The following is a 21,266-nucleotide window of genomic DNA, read 5'->3' as shown; positions in this document are numbered from 1 at the left end:
GGTACAAATATTATATCAATGATCTTACCCAAACTGGCCTAATACCATAATCCTGTTCACTGAGGCTAAGTATCCCATAACACCTTGCATCTGGTGAAGTAAATGTTTGTCACAGACAGGAAAATTGTCAAAAATCAAGATACATTCGTTCTCTGTCTTACTACAAGCTAGGGAATTATCTTCACGGCTCAGTGCCTGGAATATTAGCATCCCAAACAAAGACGAGGAAGGAACAGGAAAACAAGCTAGTGAATTATCTTCAGTGCTGGGAATGCTAGCGACCCGGACAAAGAAATGAACAGAACAAGAAGTTAGAGAACTGGAATGACCTGATGGATTGGGTTTTTGTGACGTGCAAAGAGATGTGTAACTTGTAAAATCACAGAAATGATACCAGCTGAAATGTGTAAATTGGGGAGCGCACCGTCTGCATGAGGTGAACGTAACATCACTGCATGGGATGGCTCCTCGGAGGTTGGTAGTGTACAGAACCGTTTTCCTGTACAAACCTGACTGACATTGGGTATTTGGTCTCTTGAGTATATTTCATAATGAACCAAAGTGGGTTCAAGCAATTGACTATACAATTTAGCAGCAACAGATTTAACACAAGCCAAGCAACCTCGACTTACTCATAAGAACGGCCACACTGGGTCAGACCAATGGGCCGTCTAGCCCAGTATCCTGTCTGCCAACAGTGGCCAATGCCAGGTGCTTCAGAGGGAATGAAGAGCACGGGCAATCGTCGAGTGGGCCATATGCTGCCGTCCACTCCCAGCTTCTGGCACTCCGAGGCTAGGGACACCCAGAACATGGGGTTGTGTCCCTGCCCATCTCGGTTAACAGCCACTGATGGATTTACCACCTCCCTCGTGTCACGCGACACCGTGGCCGGTGCCGTGCTGCAGAATTGGCAGAATTGCCGTATTGCCCTGTGCGAGGGGGAGGCTGAGGCTTCAGGGGGGCACATCTCACGGACTGTAGCACCACAGCAAGCTGAGCCCCCCGTGCGAATGCTCATGCAGTGCATTGTGGGAGCACTCGCCCTTCTATAGCGGGTTTCACTCAGAGGCCCGCAGGCTCGTCAGTCCATACTCCCCAAAATGCCTCGAGGGGTGGTAGCTGACTCACAGTGCGAGGGCAGGGAACAGACCCTACCTGGTGTAACACGGGAACGGGCCAGCCTAGTGGCCAGCAGGCCTGGCAGACAAGTAGCAGATGGTCAAGCCCTAGAGTTCTCCCGAACGGGTGGTGGAGAGGGGTAGGGGGACCCGGGCCCTCCTGCTCCACTGGGTCCGGGACCAGGGCCCAAGAGGGAGAGGTGTGAAATGTCTCGCTTACCTCTTAGTGATGTGAGTGACTATCTCCTGTTTTGGGGCGTGGGCGCAGCCCCCCACAATGGAGAGCTCCCAACCAGCCTCAGCCATGTGAGTTTTTCCCAGGCCCCGTCCTTGGGACCGGTTATCTTCCCTCAGCAGAGAGTGGGGGAGGGAAAAGGGGCAGGCCCCTGCCCTCCAGCTTGGGTTCAGATGCTTTCCTGTGCACCACGTCAGGCCCAGAAGCTGCAAACTGGCTCCCACCCTGCGGAGAGCATCTCCCTCACTCTCTCCCCCGCTTGACCCTCAGCGGCCCCTTTCGAGCAGATCCTCCCTTCAGAGGACGCGCCGCAGCTGCCGAGGGGCAGAGCCCTCTCAGACCAGTGCTGCGCCATCCCTTCCCCACTCTCTGTCTCGGGACTGTCCTAGGGGTGGGGGGGGGGGGAATTTTACCACGTCATAGAGTTTAAGGCCAGAAGGGGACATTGGATCATCTCCTCTGACCTCCTGGCTAGCACCATGTGTGTCTGTGTGTGTGTGGGGTGTGTGTGACAGAGAACGCAAACTGTGACCAGAGGAGAACGGAACGAGAGGCGGAGGCAAAAAAGCCAGAAAACCAAACATGGCCTGGGTGCCTGCACCGCAGTGTAACCCTGGGGCGGTGGGACCCTGGTTTATGGACTTGGTGGACCCTAGCCCATGCCGGAGCATCTGTACTGCATTGTAAACCTGGGTTGACAATTCCTGGCCCCAGGTCTCAGCCATGCCAGCGCATCCATAGACCCACAGGGCTACAAGGGACCGCAAGGGTCATCGAGTCGAACCCCCGCCAAGCTGCAGCATTTATTGTGTCTACACCAGGTATGACAGATGGCTACCCAGCCTCCAACCCACATTGCACCACGCAAACCTTCTGACTCGGGCCTGCGGCTTGAGCTGCGTCCACACTGCCCAATGACAGGGCCTGACTCACAGCAGGACTCGGGCTCTGACCTACCCCACCAGCGAAGTCCTAGGATCTGGGTCCTGACTCAAGTCAGATTGGTCTGTGTGTGGACGACAGGCGGGCTTGGGTTCAAACCTGAGTTACACCCCAGGCTTCGTGTGCCGTGTAGACATACCCAGTGTGTCCCTGGGAAAAGCTAGAAAGAGAGGCAGCTTTGGGGACTGTTCACTAAGGAAGCCTGGGTTCTTCCTACATTTGGAGAAGCAGCCTTTATCCATTCCTGGTAAATAAATCAGACTGCGTCAAAAGGAATACCAGACTCCATCGATTTCTGCATCTACCTGGAACGTACCGATGCTCTGAAATTTGACTAGCCAACTGGATCAAAAGCACGCAACAGTGTGAACCGAGAACTAATGGTGCAGCACCAACCTCTTCATGGGCCCAGAGCGGGACAACCCACCTCGCCCTGAGGTGGCTTGGGCTCAATGCAAGGGAATTCCTGTGTGACCCGGGGGAAGTCACTCAGACGGGGCCTGGGTAGGTCTGTTCCCCAGAGCGGTCACCCCATGCAGATTGGGCTGGTAGGTTTTTAAGGCCAGGAGGAACAGAGTGAGCCATACACTGCCATCCACTCCCAGCTTCTGGCACTCCCAGCTCCTAGTCTGACCTGCCTAGCACAGTGATCCCTGAATGGAGGCTAACAACCTCTGGAGGGGCTAGAACCAGATGCACGATCCTGGGTAAAGGTCTTAAAGGTCCATAACTGAATTACCCACCCAGCTAAAACTGGGCACTTTACTTCCAGTTTAGAGTCAATGGGGCCAGACCCCAGCTAGTGTCAATGGGTGTCTCTCCAATGGAGTCAATGGGGCCAGATCCCAGTTGGTGTCAATGGGCGTCTCTCCATTGGAGTCAATAAGGCCAGACCCCGGCTGCTGTCAATGGGTGTCTCTCCAATGGAGTCAATGGGGCCAGATCCCAGCTGGTGTCAATGGGCGTCTCTCCAAAGGAGTCAATGAGGCCAGACCCCAGCTGGTGTCAATGGGCGTCTCTCCAAAGGAGTCAATGGGGCCAGATCCCAGCTGCTGTCAATGGGCGTCTCTCATTGGAGTCAATGGGGACAGATCCCAGCCGGTGTCAATGGGCGTCTCTCCATTGGAGTCAATGGGGCCAGATCCCAGCTGCTGTCAATGGACGTCTCTCACTGGAGTCAATGGGGCCAGATCCCAGCTGCTGTCAATGGGTGTCTCTCCATTGGAGTCAATGGGGCCAGATCCCAGCCGGTGTCAATGGGCATCTCTCCATTGGAGTCAATGGGGCCAGATCCCAGCTGGCGTCAATGGGCGTCTCTCATTGGAGTCAATGGGGCCAGATCCCCAGCCGGTGTCAATGGGCGTCTCTCCATTGGAGTCAATGGGGCCAGATCCCAGCCGGTGTCAATGGGCGTCTCTCCATTGGAGTCAATGGGGACAGATCCCAGCTGGTGTCAATGGGTGTCTCTCCAATGGAGTCAATGAGGCCAGACCCCAGCTGGTGTCAATGGGCGTCTCTCCAAAGGAGTCAATGAGGCCAGACCCCAGCTGGTGTCAATGGGGCCAGATCCCAGCTGCTGTCAATGGGCGTCTCTCATTGGAGTCAATGGGGACAGATCCCAGCCGGTGTCAATGGGCGTCTCTCCATTGGAGTCAATGGGGCCAGATCCCAGCTGCTGTCAATGGACGTCTCTCACTGGAGTCAATGGGGCCAGATCCCAGCTGCTGTCAATGGGTGTCTCTCCATTGGAGTCAATGGGGCCAGATCCCAGCCGGTGTCAATGGGCATCTCTCCATTGGAGTCAATGGGGCCAGATCCCAGCTGGCGTCAATGGGCGTCTCTCATTGGAGTCAATGGGGCCAGATCCCCAGCCGGTGTCAATGGGCGTCTCTCCATTGGAGTCAATGGGGCCAGATCCCAGCCGGTGTCAATGGGCGTCTCTCCATTGGAGTCAATGGGGACAGATCCCAGCTGGTGTCAATGGGCGTCTCTCCATGGGAGTCAGTGGGGCCAGACCCCAGCTGCTGTCAATGGAGTGACACTGATTTTCCTGCCCTCTGGACCAGTGCAGAGATCCACCCGCCAAATCAGCTGAACTTCCCAGGGTGCCAAAGAGGGGCGGGAATCTGCACAGCAGCATATTTTAGGGCTATTCAAACCCAGCTCCCCCAGTCTCTCTCCTACCTGCCCGCTGTTGACAGCGGCATGCTGGGCCAAGCTCCAGTAGATGATCATGGTGAGGAACTTGATAAGCTCAGCTCTGGTCTGCAGTGTGGAGGGGACACCTGATGAGCGGAGAACATGAGACAAGCAGTGAGCTAACACCTAGCATCATCTCTGCCCTGGGGAACAACACACGTCTACACACACACACCCACAAGCGGCTGCCTCAATCCCCCCTTCCCATACACCACTAAAAGCTGGGGACTGACTGGCTAAGCAGCAGGTCTGCAGAAAAGGACCTGGGGATTACAGTGGAGGAGAAGTTGGATATGAGTCAGCAGTGTGACTTTGTTGCTAAGAAGGTCAACGGCATATTGGGCTGTATTAGTAGGAGCATTGCCAGCAGATCGAGGGAAGATTATTCCCTGTACACATCACTGGTGAGGCCACATCTGGAGTATTGTGTCCAGTTTTGGACCCCCCACTACAGAAGGGATGTGGACAAATTGGAGAGAGTCCAGTGGAGGGCAACGAAAATGATTAGGAGGCTGGAGCATAGGACTTAAGAGGAGAGGCTGAGGGAACTGGGATTATTTAGTCTGCAGAAGAGAAGAATGAGGAGGGATTTGATAGCAGCCTTCAACTACCTGAAGGGGGTTTCCAAAGAGGATGGAGCTCGGCTGGTCTCAGTGGTGGCAGATGACAGAACAAGGAGTAATGGTCTCAAGTTGCAGTGGGGGAGGTCTAGGTTGGATATTAGGAAAAACTATTTCACGAGGAGGGTGGTGAAGCACTGGAATGGGTGCCCTAGGGAGGTGGTGGAATCTCCTTCCTTAGACGTTTTTAAGGCCCAGCTTGACAGAGCCCTGGCTGGGATGATTTAGTGTGGGTTGGTCCTGCTTTGAGCAGGGGGTTGGACTAGATGACCTCATAAGGTCTCTTCCAACCCTAATCTATGGTTCTACGATTCCCCACTACGAGGAATGGGGCAAATAATGGAGTTTTTGGTTCACAGGCGATACAAGGGGGAAAAAATAATTCCGGGTCCATCCAAAACTGAAATTTTTCATGAACTGAAAGGTCATAATGAAAATCGAAATGTTTCCTTTGGAGATCGTTGAAATGGAACATTTCCTAGATGCTAAAGCCATTGTGAAAATCTACTCTGACCTGTGTAACTTCTCGGAGTTAATTCCTGGTTCAGCTAGAGCAGAGCCTTCAGAAAAACATCCACTCTTGAGCTAAAAATTAGCAGTGGTGGAGAACCCACTGTAGCCCTTGGGAAGTTATTCCAATGGTTGATTCCCTTCCCTGGTAAAAATTTACACCTTCATTCCAGTGGGAATTTGTTTGGCTTCAACTTCCAGCCACTGGATCTTTCTCTGCTAGATCGAAAAGCCTGTCATCAAATTTTTGTTCCCCACGTGGGTCCTTATACACTGGTGTAACCCTTCTGCCCATCAGAGCTGGCAGCAACAAGGGCCGGGTTCAATATCTAGGGGATCCATTCCAATAACACAATGCAAACCGGCTCGAGCCCCCACCCAGTGACCTGGGAGAAATATATACCACCCCCGCTGGGCGCCTTCAAGAGGCAATACTTCCCCTCTCGCAAGCACATAGTCTGAGTGTAGCAAAAAGCCTTTTAATAACAGAGAGAAACAATGTGGCATTATGTTGGGGAGACACCACCAACAGGATTCATAACACAACCCATGAGCAAAAAAAAACCCACCCCAAGCAAATTGGGGCATGCCCCTTTCCCTCGGGTTCTTGAGTCCCAGCACCCAAGCGTCTCTTGAATCCAGCAATCCACAAATCACCCAAAGTCCAAAAAGTCCAGCCCCAGAGTTCAAAAGTTCATCTGCATTGTGTTACTCCCCAGTCTGGCTAAAATGTGCCTGTGTGGGGGGGAAAGGGGGTAAGGGGCACCTTACGTGTCCTGAAGCTGGCTGCCCCACAGGGCTCTGCTCCACCACGACCGGCTCCGCTCTGCACAGCTCGCCGTCTCACGAACACACCGCTGTCTCACGAACGGCTCTGCTCCACCACGACCGGCTCTGCTCTGCACAGCTCGCTGTCTCACGAACAGCTCTGCTCAGCTCACCGTCTCACGAACGGCTCCGCTCCACCACAACCGGCTCTGCTCTGCACAGCTCACCGTCTCACGAACAGCTCCGCTGTCTCACGAACAGCTCTGCTCCACCACGACCGGCTCTGCTCTGCACAGCTCGCTGTCTCACGAACAGCTCTGCTCAGCTCACCGTCTCACGAACGGCTCCGCTCCACCACAACCGGCTCTGCTCTGCACAGCTCGCCGTCTCACGAACAGCTCCGCTGTCTCACGAACGGCTCTGCTCCACCACGACCGGCTCTGCTCTGCACAGCTCGCTGTCTCACGAACAGCTCTGCTCAGCTCACCGTCTCACGAACGGCTCCGCTCCACCACAACCGGCTCTGCTCTGCACAGCTCGCCGTCTCACGAACAGCTCCGCTGTCTCACGAACGGCTCTGCTCCACCACGACCGGCTCTGCTCTGCACAGCTTGCTGTCTCACGAACAGCTCTGCTCAGCTCACTGTCTCATGAACAGCTCCGCTCTGCACAGCTCACCGTCTCACGAACGGCTCCACTCCACCACAACCAGCTCTGCTCCACAGCTCGCCGTCTCACGAACAGCTCCGCTCTGCCAGCCTATCCGCGAACAGCACCACTGCACTCTAGATCTTCCGGCTCCCCACTACTTGACATAGTGCTCAGTGATTTCAGCTCATAGTAGTGGGGGCCTTAGTGCTGGTGCACCATAAGGCCAAAGTGAATGCAGCACAGTACCTGTAGCAAGACTCTTAATAGACCCAAAATTAGCTCTGACATTCCACAGTGGAGAGAGACAGAGGTGCAATTGGTGCTTCAGGCCCTCACAAAGGGGCCCACACCACCAGGTACTAATACCTGTCTCAAGTCTCTCCCCCTTCACAGAGTTTCGGAACCCATGACCCTTGCCTAGCGAGTGCTACTCAGTTGATGGTGAGTCCCTCCATCATAACAAAAGGCCAAGTACAGTTCCAAGCACAGTTCCCATAATCAGGGTAATAACAATTTACTCTTCCCGCCCCAATAACAAAGACACTGGGGATCCCACAACAGCCAAAGTGACCATTTGGGCAGTTATGGCCTCATTCTAGGCGGGGTCGATGTGCCTATGCAAATTGAGATCAGACCCTGAAGTTCTTTTCCACTACTTGCCACACCTCACCACCAGATGTCAGGGTGGAGCCCATCCTGACTCTGCTTACACTGGTTTGGCCTCTACCCGGTGCAGCGAGGCCACAAGGAGAGGCCTGCACGGTTCCTTCCCTGGGCAATGCGGCCACACCTTTAGGCCGCACGCAGCCCTAAGTGGGTTCTAACCAGACCCCACTGGCTACACTGCAGAGAGTGAGCAAGGGGGTGGAGGACGGTACTGGACGACTTCCTGCCCATAAACCCTTCGGTGAAGATCTCTGCCACCCAGGCCTGCAGCTCGGAGTCCTTCTCGACAGTGGCATCGCTCTGGTAGTACAGCCCAATGATGCCAGAGACAAAGCTGTAGGGGTTAAAGGAGAAACCAGTGAGCCAGGTGGCATGCAATGGGGTTACTCCAGAGTCACACCGGGGTGAGTGAGAGGAGAACCAGCCCCAGTAACTCCAGTGGAGTCACTCCTCATTTACACAAGGGGGCAGTGAGAAAGGAATCGAACCCCAATGAAATAATAAATGACAGAGAATGAAATGCTATGGGACAGTCAGTAGATGGTGCCACAGGACTAGGAATACATATTGTACATTTCCTAACAGAGTTTCAGTTGTGAGCCGTTTGCCACACACAGGGATTCCACACAGAGATTTTTGTTTCGGTGGCAGGATGCTGCTAACAGCACTGAGGTGATTTCAGTGATTCCTGGAAGTTAACCCCACGCCGGTCACCTATACTGACCTCCCTGCCCAACACAGACATCAAAATGTCACCCGGCAAGTCCTCGGTGAGGGCTAACAGGGTATCTCGTAGTTCTGGGAGTCCTGATCAAGATGTCAGACCTGCACTGCTACCAAGAGGACAATGCTGATTTACCAGCGGGGGTCTGGCCCCATTGACTCCAATGAGAGACGCCCATTGACACCAGCTGGGGTCTGGCCCCATTGACTCCAATGGAGAGACACCCATTGACATCAGCCGGGTTCCGGCCCCATTGACTCCAGTGAGAGACGCCCATTGACACCAGCTGGGATCTGGCCCCATTGACTCCAATGGAGAGACACCCATTGACACCAGCCGGGTTCCGGCCCCATTGACTCCAATGAGAGTCGCCCATTGACACCAGCTGGGGATCTGGTGGGCATAAGAAGACCCATGGGATCAGACCCCACATTAAAAACAGCAACCAGCTCTGAAAGGCTTGTGTCCCCTGATGGCCTAGTAGTTTGTGTCAATGGGTGTCTCTCCATTGGAGTCAATGGGGCCAGATCCCAGCTGCTGTCAATGGGCGTCTCTCCATTGGAGTCAATGGGGCCAGATCCCAGCTGGTGTCAATGGGAGTCTCTCCATTGGAGTCAATGGGGCCAGATCCCAGCTGGTGTCAATGGGCGTCTCTCCATTGGAGTCAATGGGGCCAGATCCCGGCTGGTGTCAATGGGCGTCTCTCTATTGGAGTCAATGGGGCCAGATCCCAGCTGGTGTCAATGGGCGTCTCTCCACTGGAGTCAATGGGGCCAGATCCCAGCTGGTGTCAATTGGCGTCTCTCCATTGGAGTCAATGGGGCCAGATCCCAGCTGGTGTCAATGGGCGTCTCTCCATTGGAGTCAATGGGGCCAGATCCCAGCTGGTGTCAATGGGCGTCTCTCCATTGGAGTCAATGGGGCCAGATCCCAGCTGGTGTCAATGGGCGTCTCTCCATTGGAGTCAATGGGGCCAGATCCCAGCTGGTGTCAATGGGCGTCTCTCCATTGGAGTCAATGGGGCCAGATCCCAGCTGGTGTCAATGGGCGTCTCTCCATTGGAGTCAATGGGGCCAGATCCCAGCTGGTGTCAATGGGCGTCTCTCCATTGGAGTCAATGGGGCCAGATCCCAGCTGGTGTCAATGGGCGTCTCTCCATTGGAGTCAATGGGGCCAGATCCCAGCTGGTGTCAATGGGCGTCTCTCCATTGGAGTCAATGGGGCCGGATCCCCAGCTGGTGTCAATGGGCGTCTCTCCATTGGAGTCAATGGGGCCAGATCCCAGCTGGTGTCAATGGGCGTCTCTCCATTGGAGTCAATGGGGCCGGATCCCCAGCTGGTGTCAATGGGCGTCTCTCCATTGGAGTCAATGGGGCCGGATCCCCAGCTGGTGTCAATGGGCGTCTCTCCATTGGAGTCAATGGGGCCAGATCCCAGCTGGTGTCAATGGGCGTCTCTCCATTGGAGTCAATGGGGCCAGATCCCAGCTGGTGTCAATGGGAGTCTCTCCATTGAAGTCAATGGGGCCAGATCCCAGCTGGTGTCAATGGGCGTCTCTCCATTGGAGTCAATGGGGCCAGATCCCAGCTGGTGTCAATGGGCGTCTCTCCATTGGAGTCAATGGGGCCAGATCCCAGCTGGTGTCAATGGGCGTCTCTCCATTGGAGTCAATGGGGCCAGATCCCGGCTGGTGTCAATGGGCGTCTCTCCATTGGAGTCAATGGGGCCAGATCCCGGCTGGTGTCAATGGGCGTCTCTCCATTGGAGTCAATGGGGCCCACCCCCATCTTTTGTTAATCGGCTGTAGCTCCATTGGCTCAGTGCCGGCTGACAGCAGTGGGGTTAATAAATTATGCCTGAGCAAGAGCGGATCTTTTAGAAAGAAACCTCGAGTCTGGAGCTAACATTTCCCAGCGATGGACCATCCACCGCCCCTTGGGAAGCTGCTTCTAATGCTTCTTCTCAAGGCTGGGACCCAGCTAACATTCATTTCCAAGCTGAAGAGATCTAACTTCAACTCCCAGCTCTGCTGAATTAAGGAGCCTTCTGCTCTCCGAAATCTCCCTAGGCAGGTACTTACAGAGTGTGATCAGATCTCCTTTTATCCTTTCCTCGTCAGCTATGTAGAGCAGCATTTCTCACACTGGGGGGGCCTGACCCGAAAGGGGGTTGCAAGAGTATAGTAGGGGGCATCGTGAGAGCGGTGCCCAGCTCTGAAGGCAGCGCCGCCATCAGCGGTGTGTGTGTGTGTGTGTGTGTGTGGTGGGGGGGTGCCATCACTTTTTGGGGGTGTCATCACAGCCTGAAATATTTTCAAAGAGGGTCCCAGCAAAAAAAGTTTGAGCTCACCTGATACAGAGTTTCTGGGTTTAGTGGCTCACTGCGAGGCAGGTTGTCCAGACAACAACTCAACCGCTAAGGTGTAGACACCACAACAGGGCATGGTCTCGCTAGGGCCATGTCCAGAGCAGTTCGAAGACTTTTTTTTTCTTTTTCGGCTCACTGACAATTCAAAAAAATTGGGGGGGGGGGGAAGAGAACTCATTCCAGATCACGGTGAAAACAAAGGTGTTTGAAATGTTTGGTGGGTGGAAAATTTAAAACTAAAATCTATATTTGTTCTGGGTGAAACGAAAAGTTTCGTTTGGACAAAATGGAAATGGATCCCCTCCGCCAAACGCTTTCGCTTCAACACAATGCAGCTGTTTCATTTGGATCGCGACCTTTTTAAAAACAGAGAGCGGTGGGGTTTTTTAACTGAAAGAATTCAGTGACATCGACACTAATTCGCAGAACGTTTTGGTGTCCCCAGATCTGCATTTTTTTCCAACAAAAAACACAAGCTACGCACAAAAAGCCCCCCCAGCTCTAACTGCCAGCACCCTGTGGCTGTTCTGTGTTAGCCCTTTTATTTACCCACTGCCTCATCCTAGAAAGGCCAATGGTAGCGTAATGTATCCGCCAGCCATGCTGTAGGAATGCCTGGAGCCGTCACACAATAGCAGCCGCTCCAGAGCTGGGGGAACAGAGACACACAGAAGGAAATGGGCATGACTACGGTCACATTGCTAGTGAGTGGCGGAGCTGCAAAGAGATACCAAACATCCTGAAACCCAGCATCCCCCCTGTTCTGACCATTAGCCCCCACTCCCCTCCCAGAGCTGGGGACAGAACCCAGTAAGGACACTGACTCCCAGCCCCCCCTGCTCTAACCACTAGAGCCCACTCCCTTTCCAGAGCCATGGGTAGAACCCAGGAGTCCTGGCTCCCAGCCCCCCACCCTGCTCTTACCAGGGGACAGGAAGGTGGGGGGGGGCAAGTCACTTCTCACCTTGTCAAAGACCCCTCCCGGCTGGATGAGGTTGGTCCGGACCAGGGTGTTGATGTGCAGGGTGTAGTGGGTGTGGGGGATCAGGAGTTGTGGGGAGCAGAGAGACATGGGGCTGAGCTGGGAGCCTGGTGCTAACTCTTAAATCCAACCCACCACCCAGCGACCCAGCCCTTGTGGGATACAGGGCACATCGAGGGGCAACTGGGCCCCCCGTGGCTGTGTGAAACAGAGACACGCGTGCACCACAGCTGGGCACAGGTTCATCCGGACATGGCTGGGACAGGGCACATCTGGGTGTGTCTGGGGCAAGGCCCAGAGAGCTTGGCACGGCTGGGTGCAGATGGCACCTGCAGAAGCAGCTGGGCACACCTGGGACATTTGTCCAGGTGGGGAGTGGGCACCTCTGGCTGCAGATGGCACCTTCACACCCAGCTGGGGAACAGGCACAGTGGGGCACATCTGGGGAAGGAGCTTCAGCTGGGCACTCACCTGGGTGCCCCTGGAACTTGCAGACATGGATGGGCCATGGCATGGACAGCTGGGCACATTTTGAAGCACTGTCATATGCCTCTGGCACTGGCTTAAACACAGCTGGGCACGTCTGGGGCATGGATGCAGCTGGGCACATCTGGGGCACACAGCTGGGCACAGCTGGCACACGGCTGTTTGCTGGCCAAAGGCACAGGAAGGATGTGAGGGGGTAACCCCACCCCTTGCCTGGTCCCTTGCCCCCCCACCTTGTAGACAGGATGGCACATGGGCAGCTGGCGCAACGTGGCCATGCAATAGACCTCGCAGAGAAGATGCGCCTCCAGCAGGTGGGTGTTGACCTCCTGGACATGGACATTGGCCAGCCACACCCAGATCTTGGCCAGGGTCCAGTCCCACTCAGCGTCGCTGGGCAGGAAGATGGGGCTGTCAGGGCCCGGGCACTGGCTGAGCGGCGAGAGCAGGGAAAGGAGATGAGAAGAAAACAGCCTCCTTCAGGGCCGACGGGCTGGTGTGGTATCCAATGCAAAGTTGGTCATGCTGGGTGTCTTTGGAAGGCTCAGGATGCACTGAGCACTGTGGTCATAGTGATGTTATAGTAATTGTTGTTACAGTAATGTTATACTAATGTTATAGGTTGTAATTTTATGTATATAGTTATGAGGCTGAAAATGTGTCCTCATGGCTTAAAGCAAGCCCAGGCAAAAACTCCCCAAGAGCAGAGGGGCAGTTCACACCTCATCACGGCATGTATGGGACAAACCCAGCCCAGCCTCACAGAAACAAAGGACACTGGCCTAGGCAGCAACAAACGATCTGTTGGACTCTCTAGTGAGTCACTCCCCTTCCTTTGGGCAGTTTGAGATTGCGATGAGGTAATGCTCACCTGACTTTGAAGTGGCGGGTGAGGACAAAGCCAAGAGTCAAGAAAGGACATGCTAAAAGGGAGAGACGTTTGCCATGCTCTTCCTCTCTCTTCCACCTCCATCTACAGACACCACCACCACCACGCGACTGAACCGCTGATCAAAGGGGAGAGCCTGGCTGAAGGGCAACCAGCCAGCCTATGGTGAGAAGCAACTAAGTTTGTAAGGACACTGAAAGTGCTAAGATCAGGTTAGAAGGCGTATTGCCTTCATTTCATTTGACCAGATCTGACTTGTTATGCTTTGACTTATAATTACTTAAAATCTATCTTTATAGTGAATAAATCTGTTTGTTTATTCTACCTGAAGCAGTGTGCTTGGTTTGAAGCATGTCAGAGACTCCCCTTGGGATAACAAGCTAGGTACATATCAATTTCTTTGTTAAATTGATGAACTCCTATAAGCTTGCAGAGTCCAGTGGGCATAACTGGACACTGCAAGACGGAGGTTACCAGGGTTGTGTCTGCGACCGAAGATATTGGCTAGTGTCATTTGGTTGCACAATCCAAGGAGCAGCTTACATGCCAGAGGCTGTGCGTGACTAGCCCGGGATTGGGGGGTTCTTACAGCAGAGCAGGGTCAGGCCGCTACAAGAGTCAAGGACTGGAGAGACCCAGCAGATCACCGGTCCGGATAACACCAGAGGGGAACGTCACATCCACCCAGGAGGGCCCCACTCCTGAATGAGTACTTGGAGCTGGAAAGGGGAAATCAGAGCCCTCCAATTTGACGTCCGCTCCATCTGTCCATCCATCCCTCCTGTCGAGTCCCTCAGTCCATTGATCCATAAGTGTGGCCTCTGTGGGTGCTCTGGGGCTCAAGCACCCACAGAAAAAAATAGGGGATGCACAGCACCCACCGGCCACAGCGGGACAGCAGATCAGCTGCTGGCGGCTGGCAGGCGGCACTTAGAATCATAGAATCATAGAATATCAGGGTTGGAAGGGACCCCAGAAGGTCATCTAGTCCAACCCCCTGCTCGAAGCAGGACCAATTCCCAGTTAAATCATCCCAGCCAGGGCTTTGTCAAGCCTGACCTTAAAAACCTCTAAGGAAGGAGATTCTACCACCTCCCTAGGTAACGCATTCCAGTGTTTCACCACCCTCTTAGTGAAAAAGTTTTTCCTAATATCCAATCTAAACCTCCCCCATTGCAACTTGAGACCATTACTCCTCGTTCTGTCATCTGCTACCATTGAGAACAGTCTAGAGCCATCCTCTTTGGAACCCCCTTTCAGGTAGTTGAAAGCAGCTATCAAATCCCCCCTCATTCTTCTCTTCTGCAGACTAAACAATCCCAGTTCCCTCAGCCTCTCTTCATAAGTCATGTGCTCTAGACCCCTAATCATTTTTGTTGCCCTTCGCTGGACTCTCTCCAATTTATCCACATCCTTCTTGTAGTGTGGGGCCCAAAACTGGACACAGTACTCCAGATGAGGCCTCACCAGTGTCGAATAGAGGGGAACGATCACGTCCCTCGATCTGCTCGCTATGCCCCTACTTATACATCCCAAAATGCCATTGGCCTTCTTGGCAACAAGGGCACACTGCTGACTCATATCCAGCTTCTCGTCCACTGTCACCCCTAGGTCCTTTTCCGCAGAACTGCTGCCGAGCCATTCGGTCCCTAGTCTGTAGCGGTGCATTGGATTCTTCCATCCTAAGTGCAGGACCCTGCACTTATCCTTATTGAACCTCATCAGATTTCTTTTGGCCCAATCCTCCAATTTGTCTAGGTCCTTCTGTATCCTATCCCTCCCCTCCAGCGTATCTACCACTCCTCCCAGTTTAGTATCACTTGGGGGAGAGCGGAGAGCAGCGAGTGGTGGGTGGGTGGGGGACCTCGGGGGAGGGGGTGGAGAAGGGCAGAGCAAGGACGGGGCCTCACGGTGGGGGCAGAGTCGGGGCAGGGCTGCATGAGAAGGGGCGGAGTGGGGGGGGGCCCAGGGCCGAACAGGCAAGGAGCACTCACCGGGAAAAATAAAAGTCAGTGACAGTGCAACCATCTGTCCCTCCTCTCCATCCCTCCCACCCATTTCTCCATCCCTCCCATCCATCCTTCCCATCCCTCTGCTCTCCTCGGCCCATTCGTCCTCCAATCCATCCTTCCCGTCCCTCTGCTCTCCTCAGCCCATTCGTCCTCCCGTCCGTCCTCCCGTCCCTCTGCTCTCCTCGGCCCATTTGTCCTCCTTTCCTTCCTCCCATCCCTCTGCTCTCCTCGGCCCATTCACCCTCCCGTCTGTCCTTCCCGTCCCTCTGCTCTCCTCAGCCCATTCGTCCTCCCGTCCGTCCTCCCGTCCCTCTGCTCTCCTCGGCCCATTCACCCTCCCGTCTGTCCTTCCCGTCCCTCTGGTCTCCTCGGCCCATTCGTCCTCCCGTCCGTCCTTCCCGTCCCTCTGCTCTCCTCGGCCCATTCGCCCTCCCATTCGTCCTCCCGTCCCTCTGCTCTTCTCGGCCCATTCACCCTCTCATCCCTCCTCCCGTCCCTCTGCTCTCCTCGGCCCATTCGTCCTCCCATCCCTCCTCCCGTCCCTCTGGTCTCCTCTGCCCATTCGCCCTCCCGTCCGTCCTTCACGTCCCTCTGCTCTCCTCGGCCCATTCGTCCTCCCATCCCTCCTCCCGTCCCTCTGGTCTCCTCGGCCCATTCGCCCTCCCGTCCGTCCTTCCCGTCCCTCTGCTCTCCTCGGCCCATTCTTCCTCCTGTCCATCCTCCCGTCCCTCTGTTCTCCTCAGCCCATTCGCCCTCCCGTCCGTCCTTCCCGTCCCTCTGCTCTCCTCGGCCCATTCTTCCTCCTGTCCATCCTCCCGTCCCTCTGTTCTCCTCAGCCCATTCGCCCTCCCATCCATCCTTCCCGTCCCTCTGCTCTCCTCGGCCCATTCACCCTCCCGTCCCATTGGTCTCCTCGGCCCATCCATCCAGCTCTCCATCTGTCTGTCCTTCCTGCCCAGTTGTAAAACAGTTTTTTTAAAAAGGGTGAAAAGTGGATTTTCTCCTTTCCCAGCCCCACTTTAGGAGGCTTTCTGTCTTTTTCTTCTTCTTCTTTTTTTAACGTTACAGTGGTGAAAAATGCAGAAGGGAAAAGAGAAAACAATGAATTAAAAGGAAAGGAAAAGGGGGAGTAACCCCCCCAATCCAACATTTTTCACTTTCTGAACTAACCCATTCTTTTGAGTCCAATCATGCTTCCTGTTTGGATCCAGTAAAAGAAACGCACTGTCGAAATTACCCTGCATTGGAGGATCCATGCTGGAGGGTTTCTGATGGGAAAATATTTCACCCCCCAAATTTTGAGGTTCCCTAGCGGACAGGCTGTTACGGAACTGCTCACTAGGAGGGACCCACTGATCTGGATCAGGGAGGCAATTCCTCTGTTCTGGATTAGCCTGGCAGGGCCAAAGGGCTCTCTGGGCTGTTGTGAGCACCAGGCAGAGGCCGGGCACGCTCATTACCTAGATGGCCAAGGGCATGACCTGCCCGCCAGGTGTCAGGTGCAGCAGGCAGAGCGGCACGGCCAGGTACTGCTGTTCCCCTTTCAGCTGGGTGGTGGGGATCCCCTCCAGGATCTTGTAATCCGTCAGGAAGATGTTCCCTTTCTGCAAGGTGGAGAGAGGGGTTCATCTCTCACACGAAGCAGGCTGCTGGGTTTTCTTCCGGGGACCCACAGAATTCAGCCCTGCAAACGGCTTTCGGGAGGCTGGTAGGATCGTCTTACCTTGAGCTCGTCCCATAGGGTGGTGCCCTCCCCCAGGGAGCCGGCCACCAGCTCCTCCATCACGGGGAAGTTCTCTGGGAGCGATGTGCATTTCCGCATCACCACCAGGATGACCCCGTTCAGGAACTGGTACCCGAAGAAAGCATCTTCCTGCCAGAGCTCAAAGACGTACTTTGGGGACACAGATATACACATGTGTGTCAATGGATCCAGACCCCCAGCTGGTGTCAATGGGCATCTATCCATTGGATTCAATGGGGCCAGTTCCCCAGCTGGTGTCAATGGACATCTCTCCACTGGAGTCGATGGGGCCAGTTCCCAAGCTGGTGTCAATAGGCATCAACAGTCAACATGGATTCACCAAGGGCAAGTCATGCCTGACCAACCTTCTGTGATGAGATAACTGGCTCTGTGGATATGGGGAAAGTGGTGGATGTGATAGATCTTGACTTTAGCAAAGCCTTTGATACGGTCTCCCACAGTATTCTTGCCAGCAAGTTAAAGAAGTGTGGATTGGATGAATGGACTATAAGGTGAATAGAAAACTGGCTAGATCATAGGGCTCAATGGGTGGTGACCAATGGCTCGATGTCTAGGTGGCAGCCGGTATCAAGCGGAGTGCCCCAGGGCTTGGTCCTGGGGCCGGTTTTGTTCAATATCTTTATTAATGATCTGGATGATGGAATGAATTGCACCCTCAGCAAGTTTGCAGATGACACTAAGCTGGGAGGAGAGGTAGATACACTGGAGGGTAGGGATAGGGTCCAGAGAGACCTAGACAAATTGGAGGATTGGGCCAAAAGAAATCTGATGAGGTTCAACAAGGACAAGGGCAGAGTCCTGCACTTAGGACAGAAGAATCCCATGCACCGCTACAGGCTGGGGACCGACTGGCTAAGCGGCAGTTCTGCAGAAAAGGACCTGGGAATTACAGTGGACGAGAAGTTGGATATGAGTCAGCAGTGTGCCTTTGTTGCTAAGAAGGTCAATGGCATATTGGGCTGTATTAGTAGGAGCATGGCCTGCAGATGGAGGGACGTGATTATTCCCCTCTATTCGGCACTGGTGAGGCCACACCTGGAGTATTGCGTCCAGTTTTGGGCCCCCCACTACAGAAGGGATGTGGACACATTGGAGAGAGTCCAGCGGAGGGCAACGAAAATTATTAGGGGTCTGGGGCACATGAGTTATGAGGAGAGGCTGAGGGAACTGGGGTTATTTAGTCTGCAGAAGAGAAGAGTGAGGGGGGATTTGATACCAGCCTTCAATTACCTGAAGGGGGGTTCTAAAGAGGACGGAGCTCGGCTGGTCTCAGTGGTGGCAGATGACAGAAAAAGGAGCAATGGTCTCAAGTTGCAGTGGGGGAGGTCTAGGTTAGACATTAGGAAACACTATTTCACTAGGAGGGTGGTGAAGCACTGGAATGGGTGCCCTAGGGAGATGGTGGAATCTCCTTCTTAGAGGTTTTTAAGGCCTGGCTTGACAAAGCCCTGGCTGGGATGATTTACTTGGGGTTGGTCCTGCTTTGAGCAGGGGGTTGGACTAAATGACCTCCTAAAGTTTCTTCCAACCCTAATTGTCTATGATTCTATGATCTCTCCATTGGAGTCAATGGGGCCAGACCCCAGCTGGTGTCAATGGGTATCTCTCTATTGGAGACAATAGATGGGGGAGCATGAGCCCCATCTAGCTATGGGAGATATGGTGGGATCCCCAACTAGCTGCTGGGTCGGGGGCACATCTTGATGCAAGCCAGAGCTGCCCTCCAGTCTCTCATGAGGATGGAACCGGAGAGGCTGCAGAGGGCTCACAAAGCCCATTTTTCCTTCATCCTCCAGCCCCAGTGCTGAGGTCAGCCCAGGTGGAACAATGAGTCTCAGCCCTTAGGCCTGCCTAGCGGGCATGGTGGGGCCAGCAGGGCCATCTCAGCCCATGTGTGTGGGCACAGGGTCAGAGTGTGTTGGGGGCCTGGGGCAGGACATGCCCCTGCACCCTGGGGGGTCACGGACCTGAAGTGGGATTCTTGTTACACCAGAATATCTTCTGGATGTCTTTCAGCTTCTCCCAGGAGCCTGTGCATAAGAAGAAACCCTTCAGCTTCAGCTCCAGCTCCCTGGGGACAAGAGAGACGCTTGGAGGAGAGACCAGTAGACCCAGGCAGTCAAGATGAAGGGGGTGCGGCCAGATACCCAACTGAAGGAAGGGTATTGCCAGGGCCCTATGACCACAGCACAGTGTGTGCCAGCCGTGGCCCCAATCCACCCCCTGTGGGCACTGGGGGGCAGGGAATAGCCACAGTGCAGAGCTATCTGAGCATGTCCTCAATCTGCTAGATAGATAGATAGATAGATGGGGTTTATGGGGATAGATAGATTAGATTAGATTAGATTAGGTTAGATTAGATTAGATTAGATTAGATTAGATAGAGTGGTTTTCTGTTGGTTGGTCACTTGGGAGCCATGATTTCTACTCCTACCACTGTGCAGCTGGTGACCTGAGGTGAGTCTCTTCCCTCCTCTCTGACTTAGTTTCCCCTCCGACTCTCTGTTTAGACCAGGACTTTGAGGCATGCGCTGTCTCTCACTGTGGGTCACCAGTGCCCGGCATAACATAGAGACCGAGAGGAATGGATAAGGAAGTGTGACGTTATCTGATTAAAATATGACTATATAGATCATTGTTGCAACCACTGTTATATATTTGCAGCAAATCTTGTCCAAAGGTTGTCGAGTGAGGTGTCTATGAAACGGTTACAATTTGATGGTTGTGATTATGCTGTCTAGATGAATGTATCATTTCTGTATGTGAAGTTATAAGTATTCGCTCTATACCTGGATTTCAAATGTTGGCTCCTGGCTCCTGCCCACAAGGTAGCTACCTAGCACATCTTGGAGGGACTGTTCAAATTAAGCGGCTCATCAAGAAACACTTGGTTGACAATGGACCATGGGAGACGCCCATCTATACTGAGTAGACCGTCCTGTAAACATACTGTCTGGAGTGTAGGTAATGGTTTCCTGCAATGACTGAGGGAAATTGGGCATGAACATGTGACTTGCCCATGTGACTCCAAACTCCATCTTGTTGCTGTAATTTTCCACAGTAAGAACAATGGGATGCCCTCCTCATGGCAAAAGCTATAAAAGGCCCTAGAAACACCTCCATTCGGTCTTCGGTCCTGCTTCTTACCTCTGGAGGAACTTTGCTACAAACGGAAGCTCTGAACAAAGGACTGAATGACCCATCCCAGCTGGGGATGTTCTCTAGAGACTTGACTTAAGCCAGCAGTTTATTCCATCACTGCTACAAGCCTGAACCACGAACTTTGCCATCACTGTATGGAATTGATTCCATTTAACCAATTTTAACTCTCACCTTTCTTTCTTTCTTTTTATAAATAAACCTTTAGATTTTAGATACTACAGGATTGACATCAGTGTGATTTTGGGGTAAGATCTAAGTTATATATTGACCTCGGTGTGTGGCTGGTCCTTTGGGATCAGAAAAACCTATTATTTGATGAGACAGGTTGTAAAGGACCACTCATCTCTGAACCCAGTGTTTTTGGTGGTGATATAAGAACTGGAATGCCTGAGGAAACTGCCTTTAAGTTTTCTTGTTAGCCAGTGTGGGGAAACAGTTTACTTTTGTGGCTGGTTTGGTCTATCTTACAAAGGAATAGACACCAGTTTTGGGTTGTGTTTTCCCTATTTCTCAGCAGTTTGTCCTGAATTTGGCATGATCATTTTTGTGACCCACTAAAGCACGGTTACAGGATGTCAGCTAGAGAGGCCGCCATGAGCCCTGGCCTGGGGGAAGGATCTGAGTTAGAAGATGGCCCCTTTGGAGTGACCCTCAGATCAGCCCATCCCCACTGGGGTATCTGGGGGGGGTTGATCCCCTTTGAGCCCTCCCCAAATCCCCACTGCCCCAGTGCCCCAGACTGCTCTGCTCGGGGCTGGCCCCAGGGTGAGCGTCCCCACCCCACACTCACGTTTTGATGGTGCGCAGCATGAAGATGGTGGTCTTGGTCACGCTATACTTATTGTTGGAGTCCAGCTCGTCCACACTCGCCACGTCCAGGCACCTCGGCCACCCGGGGGCGTATTCCTTCCAGCTGCTGGGAGACACATGTAGGCTCACCATCCCATGCCTGAGAGAGGGCAGGCACGGGCCCCACCAGAGACCTCCTCTGCCTCACCCAAGGCATGGCTGGAGGCTTCCCAAGGGCAAAGAAATCCCTCTCCTGCTCAGCTTCCAAGCAAAAATAAGACCATCTGCAGCTTTGTAGTTACAGAGGAACCATCCAAAATGGGCAGCCAGCATGACCACCTCCAACCGAAAGCCTAAGGTACACCATATTAATTCTCT

General features: G+C 53.7%; 1 pseudogene; it reads right to left on the bottom strand.

The window, feature by feature from the left end:
- Window positions 1–1,652: 1,652 nt before the first annotated feature.
- LOC141978786 (polyunsaturated fatty acid lipoxygenase ALOX8-like) lies at window positions 1,653–21,041 on the bottom strand (annotated as a pseudogene).
- Window positions 21,042–21,266: the final 225 nt, after the last annotated feature.

The sequence above is a fragment of the Natator depressus genome, chromosome 28 (assembly GCF_965152275.1).
Source record: "Natator depressus isolate rNatDep1 chromosome 28, rNatDep2.hap1, whole genome shotgun sequence".
In the NCBI taxonomy this organism is placed as follows: domain Eukaryota; kingdom Metazoa; phylum Chordata; order Testudines; family Cheloniidae; genus Natator; species Natator depressus.
This window is presented reverse-complemented; position numbering and strand designations above follow the sequence as displayed.